Genomic DNA, 13604 nt, shown 5'->3' on the forward strand with positions numbered 1-13604 from the left:
TCATAGATGACAGAAATTAAGGAGGATCAAGTGTTGGATGCAGAGACTGGTGAGGCAGTAGGTAAGAACAAGGGGAATCCAGTTCTTATTGCATCTGAGAGCAGTGGGGGCCAGGGCAGATAAACGGGAGGTGGAGGTGATGCGGATAAGGACTGAGTTGATGTAGGTGGAGGGGAAGCCAAGTATTTGGATAAAGAAGCACATTTCGGATGATCTGGACTAGAAGACCTAATCTTGGGAACGGACATGACGGAGACAGAAAAATTGAGAGTAAAGTCTAGAATCCTTGGAGGGAAATGGGTATGAAGAATTGTAGTCAAGATAGTTGCAGAGAAATAGATCGGAGGTCAATCCACAGGACCATAAGAGTGGCAGAGAAGATCTCTGGAGTCTCCCTCCCACCCCCACCGATGTGATCTACTGGGATCGTTGTCTGAAGAGGGCGTGCAAAATCATTGAGGACCTCTTCCACCTATTACACAGCATCTTTCAGCTGCTCCTGTCAGGGAAGAGATACAGGAGGATCAGAGCCAGCACCACCAGGCTGAGGAACAGCTTCTTCCCACGGGCAGTGAGAATGCTGAATGACCAAAGGAACAGCTCGCACTGACCATCCAAATCTCTCATTTGTACAAAACAAAATCTGTCAATCTATTCATATATTTATTTATTTATTTTTATAGCTACAATAATTGTCCTGCATATGTATGATGTGTGTTATGTCTGGTTGTGTGTCTGCGTGTTTTTGGATAGAGGACTGGAGAACACCATTTCTTTGGGTTGTACTTGACAGTCATATGACAATAAACTTGACGTATTTTAGTCCCAATCTGCTGGAGGAATTCAGCAGGTTGAACAGTGGGAGAAGAAAGAATGTTCAGCATTGCGGGCCAGAACCATTCACTGGGAACTGTGAGTGAAGGTGAGAGAGAGAGCTGGTATGATGGGGTCAGGATGAGCAGGGTAGGGCTGAGGCCAGGTGGAGGTGAGGGATGATGGACAGGAAAGGTTGGCAGGTTGATGCTCGATGGAGGGAGAGCGAAGCAAGAGAAGCAAAGGCGTTATATGGAGGAAGATGTGTGGTGGGGTGGGTAATAGGTAGAGACTAAGGCTGCCTATGCTTAAATCTGATAAGAAGTGACAACAGTCGTATGAAGATTGACCAGATAGAACCGAAAACAGGGGAGGTGGGAAGGGAGAAAGGAAGAATCTCAAGAGAGAGATTGGGGTGGAAGAGAAAGGAACCAAAGAGGTGGGGGGGGGGTGGATAAGAGTAGGAAGGTGGGTAGATAAGAAAAGAGGACACAAAGTAGGTGGCGGGGGGAGAAAAGGAGAGGGAAAGAGAGAAGAATGGAAGTAGTTTGGAAGAAGAGAGAGGTGCATGGTTCCTAGAGTTAGAAAGTTCTGTGTTCATACCACTGGGCTGGAGACTGCCAAAACACAAGGTGAGGGAGGAATTTCTCCGTCACGATGAGCGCTGCTCCAGATGGCAGCATCTGCAAGTTCTCCTGTGCCTCCATCCCTTTAGTACCATGCAGTTCTGTTAACATGAAACATGCTTACGAAGGAAATGGGCCTAGCGTAGCAGTTAGCGCAATGCCTTTACAACACCAGCGATTGGCACTGGGGTTCGGATCCTGCACTGTCTGTAAGGCGTTTGTACGTTCTCCCTGTTTCTACGTGGGTTTTCCTTGGGGGCTCCAGTTTCCTCTCACTATTCAAAAATGTACCGGGGACCGTAGGTCAATTGGGTGTAATTGAGCGGTATGGACTCGTGGGCCGAAGTGGCCTGTTACTGTGCTGTATGTCTAAATTTAAAAAAAAATTAATTAACATTTTTTTTGGAATCATCATTTGATTTGGGAAATATTGCTGGGCAAGGTCATTTAACTTTTAATCATTTTTCTGGTTAAAACTACAGTGTGTCTGGAAACTTCCCATGGATGCTGCGTGACCTGCTGAGTTTCTCCATCACGTTTATGCATTGCTCTTGACTCCAGTAATTGCAGACTCTCTTTTATTGGAATGAACAGCAGCTGCGTTTTGCCCAGGGCTAATTGTGGTGACCAATCACTATTCAAGACCGAGTAGATTTGAACCTATAATCATAACCTATCTCTTGGCTATCTATAGGAACTAGATGCTGACATACTCAATCAGATACACATTCAAAGCCACCAGGCATGTTAATGGTGGGAATCTGTTAATGCAAATCTCCTTGTGAAACCAGTGTTTTTAGAACAGTCTCAGGCTTCTGAGAGGGGAAGCCTCACACTTGAACTTTAAAAAAAAAATGGTTGGAGACTTGCCTCACTGTTCCTTTCTGAGTGTGACCCGTTAGTGTCAGAACAGAGCAAAGGTCAGAGGTTGAAGCACTTTTAAATTCCAGCCCGATGTGGGCCAGCATTGTTTCGTTTGTGCACTGATTGTTTTTTGTTTCCTTGGTGAAATGGAAACTTGGACCTCAGCCAGGGATTTTTCTCTCTTGCTGCTGAGCTGAATGAGGGAAAGGATGCTGGTGACATTTTTCCCCCTTCAGTTTATTGCCACAAGTTCTATTTGGATGGAAATCACTGGACTGAATACCTATGGCAGACTCCTGAAGAGTGACACGGGTAGAAAGAGCTTCAGTGAGCCCTTTTCTGGGGAAAAAAAACAACTCTGTTGACTAGCAAATGAAGGGTTGTCGTGTTGGCAAACATCTGGACAGTTGGTTTGGTGCCAGCTTTTCATTCAGTTGAGATTTGCCTTTCTGCTGTTACTAGATAGGACAGACTTGACAAAGCCATTTGCTGCTTGGTTTGTGTCGACTTACCTTGGGAGCACATGGGTGATGGGATGTGATGAGTGGCCATCTCCAGGTGTTGAGGGTCAGGGCCCCACCAGAGATAAGAGAGGTTCAAGACCTTGCTGCTCCTGTCCTAACTCTCTGATCCGGTTACCGATTGGCATTGATGCACACTCAGTCCCAGTCCAACAAAGCCTTTGTTTTGGAAATCCAATCCTAGATTTCACATTCCTTGGTGGTCACTGTTACTGAAACTTTTTTTTATTCCCTGACCCTCTGAAATTTCTGCACCCTTCCAATTCAGGTATTTTACATATCCCTGGTCTCCTTTTCCCTGCCCTGCTCATTTTTCGGGAACTCCTTTTCCAAAACCTTTCTACATTGCCTCTTTTAATTCACTCTTTAAAACCTGTGACTTTGACAAAAATCAGGGTCAAGTTTTGTTTGTGTGTAGTAATGCTGGGTGCTCTATAACACAGGCTATTTCTCTTGGCAATGGGAGGCTCACACTGCCTTTGGACTGGACTAGACTGTCGTTTGGAGACACCCAGGAGAGTGCCGGTGGAACTCAGCAGGGCGAGTGGACGAGAAAGAATGGTTGACATTTTGAGATGAAAAGTCGTGAATGAAGAGTTTCTCCCACTGATGCTGCTCGGCCCTCTGAGTTCCCCCAGCAGGTTGTGTTTGGCTACCTGTCTATTGTTATGTGGGGACTACCTTTACCGGAATGAGTTGAGATGTGGAACCTCTAGGGCATCACAGCACAGGCTAAATGTCTTTCAGTCTCGTGTTTAACAGATGCATGTTTCACTGGCAGATGAACGAGGACTCTGCAGATGCTGAAAGAGCTCAGAAGGTGACATTCCTGATGAAGGACTCGGGCCTGAAATTTTGACTGTCTATTGCTTTCTGTGGAAGCTGTGTGTTCTGCTGAGTTCCTCTAGTGCTTTTGTGCATTGCACATGTTTCGTGTTCTGTTAAAATTCTGTTCAACATACGCAACTACTTGAAACAAAGTCTGTGACACCCTGGATGGTTTAATTGTTCTGCTGAGCATCTAATATGCTCCCTTCTGCCTAATAACCATTTGCACCCATTCTGCCCTTCACCAAGACCATACAGCAGTGTGTTGGTGCAGTGATGCCTCCTGCCCATGGGTTTTGGTGTAGTGATGCCTCCTGCCCATGGGTGTTGGTGTAGTGATGCTTCCTGCCCATGGGTGTTGCTGTAGTGATGCCTCCTCCCCATGGGTGTGGGTGTAGTGATGCCTCCTGCCCATGGTGTTGGTGTAGTGATGCCTCCTGCCCATGGGTGTTGGTGTAGTGATGCCTCCTGCCCATGGTGTTGATGTAGTGATGCCTCCTGCCCATGGTGTTGGTGCAGTGATGCCTCCTGCCCATGGTGTTGGTGCAGTGATGCCTCCTGCCCATGGTGCTGGTGCAGTGATGCCTCCTGCCCATGGTGTTGGTGCAGTGATGCCTCCTGCCCATGGTGTTGGTTCAGTGATGCCTCCTGCCCATGGTGTTGGTGCAGTGATGCCTCCTGCCCATGGGTGTTGGTGTAGTGATGCCTCCTCCCCATGGGTGTGGGTGTAGTGATGCCTCCTACCCATGGATGTTGGTGTAGTGATGCCTCCTGCCCATGGTGTTGGTGCAGTGATGCCTCCTGCCCATGGTGTTGGTGCAGTGATGCCTCCTGCCCATGGTGTTGGTGCAGTGATGCCTCCTGCCCATGGGTGTTGGTGTAGTGATGCCTCCTGCCCATGGGTGTTGGTGTAGTGATGCCTCCTGCCCATGGTGTTGGTGTAGTGATGCCTCCTGCCCATGGTGTTGGTGCAGTGATGCCTCCTGCCCATGATGTTGGTGCAGTGATGCCTCCTGCCCATGGTGTTGGTGCAGTGATGCCTCCTGCCCATGGTGTTGGTGCAGCGATGCCTCCTGCCCATAGGTGTTTGTGCAGTGATGCCTCCTGCCCATGGGTGTTGGTGTAGTGATGCCTCCTGCCCATGGTGTTGGTGCAGTGATGCCTCCTGCCCATGGTGTTGGTGCAGTGATGCCTCCTGCCCATGGTGTTGGTGCAGTGATGTCTCCTGCCCATAGGTGTTTGTGCAGTGATGCCTCCTGCCCGTGGGTGTTGGTGTAGTGATGCCTCCTGCCCATGGTGTTGTGTAGTGATGCCTCCTGTCCATAGGTGTTGGTGCAGTTGAATGTTGCCCAGATTTTTTTGCTGCAGTTAAGTGTGGAGTATCAGTTTCTGAGAGTTGGTGAATAGGATTGAACAGGATTCTTGATGAAGGGCTCTGGCCCGAACGTTGGTTACCCTTTATCTCCCATGGATGCTGCATGACCTGCTGAGTTTCTCCAGGATATTTGTGCATTGTAGTTGACTCCAGCATCTGCAGACTTTCTTGTTTAAACACCACAATCAGTACAAGTTGATTGAATTGGAAATGTTAGTGATTTAGGTGTACCAGGAAGAAATCAAAGTTGCCTTCTCCTTGCCTGCCACACATAATTCAAATCTGCCATGGACTGATTACTATAGCCCCTTTCACTCAGTCACTTCATCCTAGTAATTAATGGCCAATCTACACCAGTGTGAATGTTCCAGAATCGGCCCGCAGGCATCAAATCATACCGGGGATGGACCGCCTAGGTAGGGTGTATCATCCCCAGTGTAATCTGACACCTGCGTGCCGATTAACCTGGTGTGAAAGGGTCATGGACTATCAAGGGACAAAGTAGTGACGCCTTGAAGACATTTTTGCGTGACTGCCGGAACGTGAAGGAAACAAAAAAATTAAAAATTTCTAAAAGACCATGGGGAAGTCGCAGCGGGGGAGAGAGAGAGAGCATAAGCAACAGCAGACCTGCCCTCCCAGAATTCTCTGCGGCAGAGAAACCCTTCCATGAGTGCTCCTTGCATATAGCCCTTTCTCTGTTGCATGGAATTCTGGGAGGACAGGTCTACCATCGCTCTTTCCCACGGTCTCTATAAATTGCCCGCTATTGCCGCTACAACTTTTGCTCGGTCCTTTAGAACTTTTTAAAGTTTTATATAGGTCAGCACAACCACAGGGGCTGAAGGGCTCATTCTGTGCTGTAATTATGTTATAATTAGGCTTGATTAATTTTGTTTAAATACAAGATCATAATACATGGATCAGGATTCAGGGCAGGTTCACCATCGCTCAATGCATCACTCAGATGACACCGGTCGGTGGAGGATAGACTCCCCTATTGTAAGGTAAAAACATCATGAGATGGGACTGGAGAAGGAGTCACCCAGCACTAAGGAGTAACAGGATGGTGTGACCTTGTACGCTCAAGATAAGTTTGGCACTAACAAGCTGATGAGCAGCAGACTAACAGTGAAGGGTAGCAACAGCTTATTCATTGGACAGTGTAATGGTATGATAATTTACTAAGTGCGTGTCCTGAGGTATAAAAAAAATACCACTTGCTGATATCGTTAGAATGCGCCTTCTCCAACTAACACTGTTAGTTGTAAGTGTTACAATCTGGTAATAAAGAACCTTGATTTCGACTCAGTCTGGTGTCTGACTCACTCATTCTTGAACAAAGCAGACCTAACACTATCCCCGAGGATGCTTTGTGATGAGTGTGAAAGAATGCAGAGAACCAGTTAACGGTGGTCCAGTGTGAATAGCAAAAACTTTAACCAGTTCACTGAACAGTCAATTTACTCGTTAACCAGTGTAAAATGGCTTATAACTGGTCACTCACCTCAATATCCTTCAACCACACAGTTGTTGTGGATACCTGGATGGTCCTTGGTCTTTCTCCCTTTGGCATTTCCCATGTTCCTGATGTTCAAGGACCAATGGTCTTTGAGAATCACGAAGTTGGATTTCAACACAAACTGGAAGAAGGCTGTAAAGTAAAGAGTGTCGGCTCGAGCACCAAACAGGTTGGAGAGATTTATTTATTCATGGGACATCTGAGAGGGGACTGAGTTTGGTGTCAAGATTGGAGAGTTTCATTGTAGAGTCATCTTGCTTTCAATTTGGAAAAATGTATGAATGAGCATAAGAATGTATGTCCTGACACAGATGGTCAAGTTGAAGTCATTACAACCACAACTGTCTGCACTCCATAAATTATAACCAGGATCTGCTAGTCTCTCACGTTCAGGCTCCTGAGCTTGGAAGCTCTGATGGGGGATGCTGCCATTTTCAATGCATGCTGTGTCCTTCAGGCCTTGGGGATTTTTGCTGCTGCCATTCAACCTCATCCCTAATGGGGATCAAAGCTCTGCTGATGAGGGGAAGTAACCACAAGAACTTAATGCTTTTGCTACTTATGCTATGGGATCCATTCACTTACAAGAGCTGAGGATTTAATCCTTGAAAAGCTCTGGCCCTAGTGTGGAGTTGTCATTGGCATATATCTCCTTATCATCTACACTACATAGATTTTGTGATGATGTCATTGCTTCATCAGCCAATCATGGCTAAGTGGCGAGCATTGAATGTCCTGGGTCACAAGATTGTGGTTCAAGTCCCACCTCAGAATGCAGAGGGACTGGTGTGTGATTGGAAGTGGCATCATTCAGATGGACACCAGGGAGGTCCTCATGAACCCTGCATGACTGCACTGCTCCGTCAGTGTCTTGAGAGCACATGATTAAATCGGTTGTCCCAGACTGAACTGTGAGATCGTGCTTTTCCCAAATTGATTGCAGTGTTATCTTGTACTCCAAGAGTTATGTGCCTGAAGTGTGCTCTCAGGAATCCTGAACCCATGGAAAATACCTCAGTGATGCAACAACTATCTCCCTACATATTAAAAAAAAACTGTTGCAAGTAAAGTCTTCCCTTCACCTCTATCACCACCATCCCTCCAAAATAAAGCAGACTGACTAGTAATTCATTTTAAAAACTAATGCAAGTCCAGCTATTTTAACTGTGGAGATTTACCAGGATGCAACCTGCATTAGAAAATGTCCTATGAAGCAAGGTTAACAGAGCTAGGGCTTTTCACTTTGGAGTGAAGAAGGATGAGAAGTGACTTAATAGATTATGAGAGGCATAGATAAGGTAGACAGCCAGCACCTTTTCCCCAGGGTAGGGGTAGAAAACACTGGAGGGCATCTGTGTAAAGTGAAGAGAGGAAAATTTAAGGGAGACACCAGAGGTAGTTTTTTTTTTACACAGATTTATGGGTGCCTGGTGGTGGTGGAGGCTTGAAAAATAGGAGCATTTAAGAGACTGAGACAGGCACATGGATGAAAGAAAGGCTATAATGTTCTATGTTAATGAAGGGATATCATCTGCGATAGCTTTCGGAAGGTATTTGATAAAGTCACTCAAAAAAGATTGATTAATAGGATTGAGTCCCATGGAATTGAAGAGTCTGTTAATGGAGGCAAAATACAGAATGTAGTGATAATATGTGAAATAACACACAAATGCTTGAGAAACTCAGCAGGTCAAACAGTGCCTTTATGTCGCAATGATAAAGATATATCACCAACGTTTGGGGCTTGAGCCCTTCATCAAGGTATGGGGAAACATGAGAGATGTCCAGACAGAAGAGGGAAAGGAGGAGGAGGGGGGGTTGTGAGGATGGGAGATGATAGGTGGAGAGGGGTGGGGGGAGGAGTCGAGGCTAGGTGGAGAGAGAAAGGAAGTAGGAATTAGAATGACTAGTTAAAGAGGGGGGGGGGGGGGTGTTGGGGAAGCCAAGCTGATTAGTGGAATGCAGTGAACTCAATGTTCATGGCCTGGGGTTGGAGAGTGCCCAGACGAAAAATTAGCTGTTGTTCCTCCAATCTGCGGGTGGTCAGGGTGGGATAGTGTGAAAGACCATGGACAGACATGCGAGCTTGAGAGTGACTCTGAATTGAAACGGTTGGCTACGGGGAGGTCACTTTTGTTGCTGACGGAGAGGAGGTGCTGGGCGAAGCAATCTCCTCATCTGCGACTGGTCTCTCCAATGTAGAGAGTAATAGGTGGTTTTCCAGATGAGAGGATGGTTGACACTGCTCTTTCCCATTGGTCAGCAGTGGGATCTCTTCTACATTTGATCTGTTATTAAAATAGCTATTGAGTGTGAAAGTTAAAACTTCCTAAATTGTGAATGGCTCACAGCAAGGAAGTATGTTTCAGAGAGAAGGAGGTTAATAGCGGGTGATCAGAGGATGTAAACACACAGTCAAAATTTAACGATGTAAAAATACATCTTGGCAGAAAGAATAAGGAGAGACAGTATAGACTAAAAAGTGCAGGAGTATTGAGACCTGGGCATGCCTCTGTAGAAATCCTTGAAATGGAAGGTTATATTGAGAGCATGTGGGATTCTGGGATTTATCAGTGAAGCTGAAGTGTGCAATGCATTGTATTCAGCTCTGGTCATTGCACTTCAGGAGGGGTGCGAAAATCCAAGGGAGGAGAGAGCAAAGTCATCTGAAATGGTTCCAAGGTTGAGGGACCTTAGTTGTAAGGTTCTAAGATGCTGGGGTTAGAGCAAAAAAGGTTGAGAGGATATTTGATGGCGGTGTTCTGACTGATTGAAATGGAGGGAAGCTGTGCTCATCTGAGAATAGTTCAAGGAACAGGGAGAGAGAAGATTGCGGGGGGTGGGGAGGAGATGGAGAACGGGTTGCAATTTTCAGCCCAGCGGTGACGGTGTGTGAGGAGAAACTGCTTTACCCAGAGAGTGGTCGAGATCTGGAATTCACTGCCTGGAAGAAAGTTGGAAACAGATCCGATGAATATCTTCGAAAGGAATTGGAAAGATAATTGATTGGATAGCAGGGCTATAAATGAAGAAATGTGAGAGGGTAACTTTCCTTAGAAGATTCGCTCATACACGCAATAATCTCCTCCAAAGCAGTGGCTGGGATCTTGCTCTGTGAGCTAAAGCTGGCCATAATTGTCTTGAAACACTATAGAGTCATGGAATCATACAACATGGAGCAGGCCCTGCAATCAACTCATCTATGCAGACCAAGATGACATTTGCCTACAGTTAGTCCATATCCTTCTAATCAACTCCTATTCATGTATCTATCCAAATGTCTTTTAATTGGTCTTGCTTCTATAGCTTCCTCTGGCAGGTATGGACTACCCTTGGAATGAAGAAGTTGCCCCTCAGGTCCTTCCGAAATCTCTCCCCTTTCTAGTTCTAGAACAGAGGTTTTCCAACTCTTTTTCTTTCCACTCACATGCCACCTTAAGTAATCCCTGGGCCAGAGGTGCTCTGTGATTAGTAAGGAATTACTTAAAGTGGTATGTGAGTGGAAATAAAAAGGTTGAAAACCACTGTCTTAATCGTCCCTCATTGACTCGTTATGTGCACGGTTTCCGAACTCCAAAGGAAATGGGCCAATGACAATTTTTCTCAAGCACAATATTTCAGTAGCAATTGGGTCTAGAGCAGTGGTTCTCAACCTTCCCTTCCCACTCACATCCCACCTTAAGAAATCCCTTACTAATCACTGAGCACCAATGGCATAGGGATTAGTTAAGGTGGTATGAGAGTGGAAAGAAAAAGGTTGAAGCCCACTGTTCTCGAATCACCTTCCCAAAAAGATACTGATTATCTGAATTGCCTTAGAGTACTCCTGAGAAAGCTGATGATGCTGGCATCAATTAAAAAGTCTTTTGTTTGCTCCCAATAATGGCAACTGACTGAAAGCATTCCCCTGTGCACTGTCATCGCATGACTGTCAGAGGCTTGGTCTTCAACAAGTTAGAAATGGCATGCAACTCGCTTGCTCAGGAATTAAATGTTTGTCATATGTGTTGATCTTTGTCGAGTGGTCAGTCAAGTGTATCAGTGTGGTTGGAACCACAGGCTCCCATGTGACATCAATTTGCGGTTCAAATCGTCCCCGCTGGGCAGTCAGACTACCCTAAAAGCAAACAAGACCCAGCTTTTTCTAAAATAATTAATAGATGAGTGCAGGATGGCGCATTGAACTGATCGTTGCAAATGTCCTATCTGTTCAAGAGTCAGGGCAGTAGATTTGGAGGGCATTTTCCTCTTCTCCCTGAGTTGATGTGTGATGTAAATGTGGGGAGGACAGAGATGTGGGCAGTGAGGACCCTCGTCAATGGGCTGGTTCTCATTCCTCAAGACCTGTGCATTCAAATTCCTCTCCTGAACATCTTTCCTCTGTGTACGTCGGCAAAATGTTATTGCGTAGGGCAGTTAGGTTTCGCAGTGTGTAGGGTGACATGGTTAGCGCAACGCTGTTACTGCTCCAGTGACCCGGGTTTGAATCTAACGCTGTCTGTAAGGAGTTTGCACATTCTTCTGGTGTCTGGGTAAGTTCCCTCCGGGTACTCCTGTTTCATCCCACCCTTCAAAAAAATACGTACCAGGGTCGGTAAGCTAATTGGGTGTAATCGGGCGGTAAGGGTTCGTGGGCCAGAAGGGCCTGTTATCGGGCTGTATGTCTTAAAAACAAAATGGTAGCTTTTGACACAACACAGTCCCACAAAAATCATTGAGGTGAAACATCCATTAGTCCAGCCATTCTCAACTGAGGCTCCACGGCCCCCCTGGGGGCTACAGCACATTTAAGGGGGACATGTACTGAAATCATAAAATGATTTTAGTCGGTAGGAGAGAAGTAAGGAAGAAACCAACTGAACTTGACTGCTTCACAGGGAAGGGGCCCCATAAACTTTGAGCAGAGTCCTAAGTGAGCCTTAGCCAAATAAAATGTTGAGAATGTCTGCATTAGACTAGTTTATTGGAGAGTTACGGATCAAGTGAGCGTAGGGGCTATTGATGCATAAAAGAAGGTCTCTGGGTCACCTCTCACATAGTTAGGATGCCCCAGTGGGTATAACCCCATCGACCCTTGAACCCAGTAGAATTAAGTTTGTAAATCCAGAACGGAAAAGAAGAATGTGGAGGAATTCTGGGTCAGGCAGTGTCCATGGAGAGAAATGGACAGGCAGTGCTCCAGATAGGGACCCTTTACAAAGCTTTCCACTAGCTGCCATGTTGTACGGCTTGATGGCATTGTGACTTAGTGCACCTCAGCAAAGACCAAGGTGATGGGTGAACAGGAGTGTTTTGCAGATAAGGGATGAACAAATATTGTTATGAATTTAAACTGGAGTAATGAATTTGGTTAACTATCATTCGTACACCACCTGTGTTCAAAGGATACAATGGTACCCCTTATTAACTGCAGCGCACTTACACCACCGGGATACTCTGACAGCACCTCTCAAGCCCATGACCTCAAGCAGCAGGAAGGAGAAAGGCAGCAAATTTATAGGAACACCACAACCTACGATTGGTTCCCCTCTAAATTATGCACCCACCTGAAATGTGACTGGATCTAAGTTCTGAAACTGCTGGCTGAGAGCACTGTGGAAATTCCTTCACTGGAAGGAGGCACGGAAATGCTGGAGGAAGTCAGCAGGTCTCACAGCGTCCGCAGGAAATAAAGATGTATAACCAACATTTCGGGCCTGAGCCCTTCTTCAAGGTACTGTTAAAAAAAACCAGTTCTGGCACCTACGGGAATTGATAGATGCCGGATAAGTGAATTCTCCGGTTGCTTGAGATTCTGTGTTGCGTGGATTGGCGAACTAACTATTAGAGGGCACCGATGTTAAACTTTCGCAATTATTTTCTGTAATTTTTTTTGGCAGTTGCTTGAAGCTGCAGGTTGCTTGAATTCCGCATAACGGAATATCTGTATATCTTTACCTCCTGTGGACGCTGTAAAACCTGCTGATTTCCTCCAGTGTTTCTTTGTTTTTACTCCACTCACAGTGCGCGCAGACTTTTGCGTTTTCCTAGGCAGAGGCAACTCAACACCACCTCAAATTCAGTGAGGGACGGTTAATAAATGTTGGCCTTACCAGCGGGGCCCAAATTCTAAAAGAAATCACGTAAATAAAAAGTATTCAGGAAATAATCCTCCCTCGTATATCTGTGGATCTATACGTTTTACACCAATGATTGAGCAACCCTAGGAAAGCCGAATCAAACCCAAAATGCTGCGAAGCATGAGGAAAGGGTTATAGTGGGGCCACTTCATTTTGTGTGGGAGGCAGTGAGAGTTAGCCTTGGAATTTATTTTTAAGCAGATTTATGGAGGGTCTACATGGGGCAAAATTTGGAGGAATTTCAGGAACGCACCAAAGAGTTGGGCACTCCCGTCACATAACCATTTTCAGCCCTTCCGGTCGTCACCCTCACTTTGTGAGAAACAGTTCAGGGTTGGTAGCCTTTCGCAGCCAGGAGACTTCCCGAAGCAACCGAAACATGTCCACCGAGCAGCAGTGCGATAAACTTCTGATGGCTAGTGTGATAACGGTCAGAATTCCCAGTGAGAACTTCTCCTCAAAAAATGAACACAGGGTATGGAAGAAGCAGCAGATGGCCCCTTGGTTTAAAAAATAATTGTACCATGTTGGGGAGAGGGGTGGGGGGGGTTCAGTCGCTGCTTGAACTGTTGATAGAACTGGGTTTAAAGCCTCAATGTTCTGACTGGGATAAGAACGATGGCACCTCTTTAGATTAAAGCAATGTTAGTTAACTATGGTTGAGGTAAGCATTTGCTTCAATGAGGAAAGCCTTTAAGCTGCCAGGTATAATAAAAATTGTTACCTCACAAGGCGTGCGCCTCTACTATGAAGGGCATCGCCATGTATAAGAATACCTGCTTCTGTTACAGTGTCATTCCCAGAAAACTGTTTGGTTTCAGCTGCATTGTGCACACCACTTAATCGAGTTTTGAGGCAGCCTTTTGCAACTGAGCAATGTTGTTGCTGCAAATTGCCAAGAGTTCTTTTGACTCGCCTCCAAGTTATTTGGGTGGG

The 13604-nt window shown here is 45.9% G+C and overlaps 1 protein-coding gene across 1 annotated transcript in view; it reads left to right on the forward strand.

Annotated features, from left to right (window-relative positions):
* Window positions 1–13604, forward strand: part of LOC138765539 (transcriptional enhancer factor TEF-5-like) — a gene marked incomplete at its 5' end in the record, with an annotated part of 196427 nt that overhangs the window by 81833 nt on the left and 100990 nt on the right. The window lies entirely within an intron of this gene.

The sequence above is a fragment of the Narcine bancroftii genome, chromosome 5 (assembly GCF_036971445.1).
Source record: "Narcine bancroftii isolate sNarBan1 chromosome 5, sNarBan1.hap1, whole genome shotgun sequence".
Taxonomy (NCBI): Eukaryota; Metazoa; Chordata; class Chondrichthyes; order Torpediniformes; family Narcinidae; genus Narcine; species Narcine bancroftii.